Source organism: Triticum aestivum, chromosome 3A (assembly GCF_018294505.1).
Source record: "Triticum aestivum cultivar Chinese Spring chromosome 3A, IWGSC CS RefSeq v2.1, whole genome shotgun sequence".
Lineage (NCBI taxonomy): Eukaryota > Viridiplantae > Streptophyta > Magnoliopsida > Poales > Poaceae > Triticum > Triticum aestivum.
In genome coordinates, this window is record NC_057800.1 from 575,257,988 (window position 1) to 575,265,211 (window position 7,224).

Here is a 7,224-nt window from a genome sequence, read left to right on the forward strand (position 1 = left end):
ATGATGACATGGCAAGATGCAACACGCAAGCAAATGACATGGAAAAGGCAGCGAATAACTGGAAGACACCTGGCGCAACGGTCTCGGGGTGTCACAGCCTTTGATCTCCATCTCCAAAGAACCGTCATGATCTCCATCATCACCGGCTTGAGACCTTGATCTCCATCGTAGCGTCGTGGTTGTCTGGCCAACTATTGCTTCTACAACTATCGCTAACGCATAGTGATAAAGTAAAGCAATTACATGGCGTTTGTATTTCATACAATAAAATGACAACCATAAGGCTCCTGCTAATTGCCGATAACTTTTACAAAACATGATCATCTCATACAATAACATATATCACATCATGTCTTGACCATATCACATCACAACATGCCCTGCAAAAACAAGTTAGACGTCCTCTACTTTGTTGTTGCAAGTTTTACGTGGCTGCTACGGGCTTCTAGCAAGGACCGTTCTTACCTACGCATCAAAACCACAACGGTGTTTCGTCAACTTTGCTGTTTTAACCTTCAATAAGGACTGACCGCAGTCAAATTCGATTCAACTAAAGTTGGAGAAACAAACACCCGCTAGCCACCTTTATGCAAAACTAGTTGCATGTCTGTCAGTGGAACCGGTCTCATGAACATGGTCATGTAAGGTTGGTCCGGGCCGCGTCATCTAACAATACCTCCGAATCAAAATAAGACGTTGGTGGTAAGAAGTATTACTATCACCACCCACAACTCTTTTCTACTCGTGCATATCATCTATGCATAGACCTGGCTCTGATGCCACTATTGGGGAACGTAGCATGCAATTTCAAAAAAATTCCTATGCTCACGAAAGATCTATCTAGGAGATGCATAGCAACGAGAGGGAGAGAGTGTGTCCACGTACCCTCGTAGACCAAAAGCAAAAGAGTTAGTTTAGCACGGTTGATATAGACGAACGTCTTCTCGATTCAACCGACCAAGTACCGAACGTACGACACCTCCGAGGTCTGCACATGTTCAGCTCGATGACGTCCCTCAAACTCTTGATCCAGCAAAGTGTCGAGGGAGAGTTCTGTCAGCACGACGGCGTGGTGATGGTGATGCTGAAGTGATCCGCGCAGGGCTTCGCCTAAGCACTATGTGAATATGACCGGAGGCATAAACTGTGGAGGGGGGCGCCGCACACGGCTAACAATATTTGTTGTTTTTTCTAGGCGCCCCCTCCCCACATAAATATAGGTGGGAGGGGGAGGGGGACAGCCATGGGGCGCCCCAAGTAGGAGGAATCCTACTTGGGGGCCTCCTCCAATTCGGCCTCCCCCTTTCCTTATCTCCGGAGGGGGAAGGAAAGAGGGGAGAGGGGAAAGGAAGGGGGAATCCTATTCTCTCTATTTCCTTTCCTCCTCCCCTTTTCCTTTCTCCACTTAGGCCGGCCCATATGGGAGCGCACCAGCCCCTTAGGGGATGGTTTGTCCCACCCTTGGCCAAATAAGGCCCATATCTTTGCCGGGGGGTGCCCGGAACCCCTTCCGGTGACCCGATACGTACCCGGTACCCCCAGAACACTTCCGGTGTCCGAATACTATCATCCTATATGTGAATATTTACCTATCAACCATTTTGAGACTCCTCGTCATGTCTGTGATCTCATCCGGGACTCCGAAGAATATTTGGTCACCAAATCACATAACTCCTATAATACAAAATCGTCATCGAAACGTTAAGCATGCGGACCCTACGGGTTTGAGAACTATGTAGACATGATTGAGACACGTCTCTAATCAATAACCAACAGCGGAACCTGGATGCTCATGTTGGTTCCTACATATTCTATGAAGATCTTTATCGATCAAACTGCAATGACAACATACGTCATTCCCTTTGTCATCGGTATGTTACTTGCTTGAGATTCGATCGTCGGTATCTTCATATCTAGTTTAGTCTCGTTATCGGCAAGTCTCTTTACTCGTTCCGTAATGCATCATCCCGCAACTAACTCATTAGTCACATTGCTTACAAGGCTTATCATGATATGCATTACCAAGAGGGCCCAGAGATACCTCTCTGATACTCGGAGTGACAAATCCTAATCTTGATCTATGCCAACCCAACAAACACCTTCGGAGGTACCTGTAGAGAACCTTAATAATCACCCAGTTACGTTGTGACATTTGATAGCACACAAGGTTTTTCTCTGATATCCGGGATTTGCATAATCTCATAATCAAAGGAATATGTATATGACATGAAGAAAGCTATAGCAATAAAACTGAACGATCATTATGCTAAGCTAACGGATGGGTCTTGTTGAAAGTGCAACTATCCCTAGTGGTTTTGGTAATTCATAACAACATATATCTCATTGAGCTAATGCTATTCCAAGATGATTATTTCAGGAAAGCTCAATGATTGGCATGGCATGGATGTGAAAGTGGAACCCTCAAAATGCTAAGGACAAAGGATTGGCTCAAGCTCAAAAGCTCAAGACTCTTCATTTTATATTTTAGTGATCCAAGATCACATTGAGTCTTTAGGAAAAGCCAATACTATCAAGGAGGGATGAGGTGTTGCTTAATGAGCCCCTTGCTTCATGTGCTTAGTGATATGCTCCAAAACCCTCAACTACTTTCCCATATCCACATATGACCTAAACCCTAAGCCAAACTCGGTCCTACCGATTCTTCCTATCCGGCGCCACCGAGTTTTCACTTGTCATTAGCCACTGCCAAACCCTAGCAATTCGGTCCTACCGATAGGGATCTCGGTCTCACCGGGATGGGGTTGCAAACTCTCTGTTTCCCTTTCGTAACTTTTCGGTCCCACCGAAAGAGCGAATCGGTCCCACCGAGATTGCAATGTAAACTCAGTGTTTCCCCTTTGTAACTTTTCGGTCTCACCGAGTTCCACTCGGTCTCACTGAAAGAGCAAATCGGTCCCACCGAGTTTGCCTGACCAACTCTCTGGTTAGCTAATTACCAAATTCGGTCTCACCGAGTTTGTGTAATCGGTCTCACCGAGATTACGTTATGCCCAAACCCTAACCATATCGGTCCTACCGAATTGCATGTCAGTCCCACCGAAAATCACTAACGGTCACTAGGTTTTCTGTTTCGGTCCGACCGAGTTTATTGATTCGGTCCCACCGAGATTGGAAAACTGTGTAACAGTTGGATTTTGTGTGGAGGCTATATATACCCCTCCACCTTCTTCTCATTCGAGGAGAGAGCCATCAGAACACACACATCATTCCAACTCATATGTTCTGAGAGAGAACCACCTACTCATGTGTTGAGACCAAGACATTCCATTCCTACCATATGAATCTTGATCTCTAGCCTTCCCAAGTTGCTTTCCACTCAAATCTTCTTTCCACCAAATCCAAATCCTATGAGAGAGAGTTGAGTGTTGGGGAGACTATCATTTGAAGCACAAGAGCAAGGAGTTCATTACCTACACACCATTTGTTACTTCTTGGAGAGTGGTGTCTCCTAGATTGGCTAGGTGTCACTTGGGAGCCTCCGACAAGATTGTGGAGTTGAACCAAGGAGTTTGTAAAGGCAAGGAGATCGCCTATTTCGTGAAGATCTACCGCTAGTGAGGCAAGTCCTGTGTGGGCGATGGCCATGGTGGGATAGACAAGGTTGCCTATTCGTGGACCCTTTGTGGGTGGTTGCTTCTTCGTGGACCCTTCGTGGGTGGAGCCCTGTGTGGACTCGCGCAACCGTTACCCTTGGGTGGAGCCCTGCGTGGACTCATGCAACCGTTACCCTTCGTGGGTTGAAGTCTCCATCAACGTGGATGTAGGATAGCACCACCTATCCGAACCACGGGAAAAACATCCGTGTCTCCAATAGCGTTTGAATTCTCCAAACCCTTCCCTTTACATTCTTGCAAGTTGCATGCTTTACTTTCCGCTGCCAATATACTCTTTGCATGCTTGCTTGAATCATGTGATGATTGCTTGACTTGTCCTAAATTAGCTAAAATCTGCCAAGAACTAAAATTGGGAAAAGGTTAAGTTTTTATTTGGTCAAGTAGTCTAATCACCCCCCCCTCTAGACATACTTTCGATCCTACACTTGTCCATCATATAATTCTCCTAATGATGTGATCCTGTTAATCAAATGACAACACATGTCTATGGTTAGAAAACTTAACCATATTTGATCAACGAGCTAGTCTAGTAGAGGCTTACTAGGGGCACGGTGTTTTGTCTACGTATCCACACATGTATCAAGTTTCCGGTTAATACAATTCTAGTATGAATAATAAAAATGTATCATGATATAAGGAAATATAAAATAACAACTTTATTATTGCCTCTAGGGCATATTTCATTCATCAACAACCCAGGCGCACCACTATAGCCGTAGAGGGGAACCTTTTTCCCTCTTGCGTAGGCTCAAAGGCGATGACCCTATGACATGTAATGCCGCAAATTGAAGCGATAACCGAATTCCATAGCTCCCGGGTCTATCGTCGTGCAAAATCGATCATGACAATAGAAGATCCACCACCAACAACCACATGGATCACCCCAACTCTGACAAACCCCGTATGGTTCATAGGAGGCACCTCCAAGGAGGGAACAACACTGGAGCTTCGTCATCGCAAAAAAAACATCATTTTTACCCAAACAACAAGGGTGTAGGGTGGGAAGCGGACTTCAACCATACCTCCAGGAAGGTTAGCGACACCTGCAGGGTCGTCGTCGTCATGGTCATCGTCAATAGCCAAGGGTTTCTTACAGGCTTGACCTCCCTAGAACCTCCATTCGACCACCATTCGACTTCGACGAGCAGAGACACCGGTGATCAGATCTGGAGGATGAGAGAAAGCCACATGTGGCTGGTCTCCTCCAAAAAGACACATAGCCGAAGGGGATCCAAGACATGGTAGACTCCAACCGTCGGCTCCTCTCCACCCACGTAGACCGACAGAGCCTACGAAAGCACTTGTAGAAGCCTCCTACCAAAGGGACACCACTGTTTCTAGTATCCTCCACTCCCACATGACCAAAACGATCGGAAAGGCGTCATCTTCACCCCCGGGGTGGGCCCACCATGCACTGGAAAAACCACCCCGAGCGCCAGCTCATGTGAGCATGTAGAGCCACACTATGGATCCACGTTGGTAACACATACTCGTAGGTGGGAGGGGGCACCCAACCCAACCCTCGGAGGGAACCGTCGCACCCCTACAACGTCCTATGGGACAGAACTACCCCTCCATTTCCGGATCCATGAGGTGTCGTTGCCAGGGAGGACGCCATTATGCCACATGCTCCTTGACGGCCAGATATGAGACTTCCAACTCGCCCTGCTACTGGATGTGAGTGTGTCTCTGGCCAACCAACGAGTTGCACTTAGAGAGCGCCTCACCACCGACATCCTCGTGTCACGCAAGCTTGCCAGTGACCACCCTGGCGGGAGTGAGGAACTGAGATGGGGAAGGTAGGTGCCTGGCAGTGTCAGGGTTTGTAAGAGCATGTCTAGTAGAACCCTCAAACCCTCAAACCCATAAAGCAGTTTTAAGGGTTGAGAAGTGCCAGTTTTTTTCACTTTTTAGGGTTGAAAAACAGGGGCAAAGACTAGAACCCTCAAACCCAACCCTTAAACTGCTTTAAGGGTTGAGTTTGAGGGTTCTATTCTTTGCCTCAACCCTAACCTTTAAATCTATCATTTGACATCTCACAATTTATGACTACAAGAACACAATCAACCTCAAACAAACTACCAAATGACAATCATTGATGCATGGTTTAATAGTTACATCACAAAATCATCATCTTCCCCCTCTCATCGGCACTATCAGCAAAAAGTTGCACCTCGGCGCCATCTCCTAGACCACATTCGGGCTCCATCAAGCATCTCCATAGGCACCGGCGGAGTCGTCCACACCGCCATCGCTACAACTACTCATCCGAGTGTCACCTCGAAAAGTAGAGGACGCACCACAGAACATCCTCTTCCTCTCCGCGATGTCCTCCTTGTAGTCCTTCCACCATTGCAATTGGTCTTGATCCATGTCCTTCTTGGACATCATCATGTGCTCCTTCTCTTCCACCATGAGTTCCTTCCATACCTTTGCCTCTTTGAGCTTGATCATCCTCTCCTCCAAGTCGGCCTTGCGCTTTGCTTCTTCACGCTTTGCTTCAACTTGTGCAGGCTTGACCTCTTTCTTCTTCTCGGTGATAAGAAGCTTCGTCTCCAATGTCTTCGTTGTCAATTCCTCTCTTGCCTTCATCATGTGCTCCATCTTCTCCCTTAGGCTTGACGCCTCTCCTTCCATCTTCACCCTTAGCTTGCCCTTCTTGTTTCCCTCGAGCTTGCCCAAGTTCGTCTCCTCCTCATCTTCACTATCATCCATCCTAAGCATTGCCGACTTTTTGGGTGCGGTCTCTTGATCCCTCAACTTCCACTTGTCAAAGGTTTGAAGAATTGCCCGAGCATGCTTAAATGGGAATGGCTTGCCCTTGGAAGAGGCCATCTCCTTGTACCTCATGCTGGCAATTGTCTCCTATCAACCACACATAATCACATAAGAACCCACCAATAGCATAGTACACACACATAATCAAAATAGTGAAGAGATATGTACTCACATAGTCACTCTCCATGGTTCCACTAGGTGGTGCATCCCTCACTTGGTCCATGGCCGCACTCCAACGAGCACAAGCGGGCTTCATCAACTCCCACCGGCCTTGAAGCGACCGGTAAGTGCGAGAGATGAACCCACTATTCTTCGGCTTGATCCTACAATAGGTGTCCTCGATCCTTTGCCAATACCGTTTACCGGTTTGATCAGTGTCGGTGCTTGCATCCATCCCCACAGCTGCCCAAGCACGAACCAAGAGGATATGTTCCGCCTCGGTGTAGTTTGTTGGCCGCGCGTGTGGGCGGGAAGCGGCGGTGAATGCCTCCTCCCCTATCTTGGGCACCTCCTCCTCGTCATCCCCGTCATCCTCCTCATCTTCCTCATCTTACTCCTAGTCGTCACCAACCCTAAAGGGGTCTAGAGGCGGAGCTCCGAGGTCCACCTTCGCATTTTGGAGGAGGTCCATGAACGAGGATGGGGTTGCCATTTCCTCAAACACCTCGTGTGCGGTGGGAGGAGGTTCGGCGACGGCGGCAGGCGGGGCCGCGGGCTTCTTCCGCGCCGTGGGCTTCTTCCGCGGCTTGTTCACGGCCGGGGACGAGCCAGCGACCTTGGAGGCTGCCCCTCGCAGCCCATGTGAGGCCGT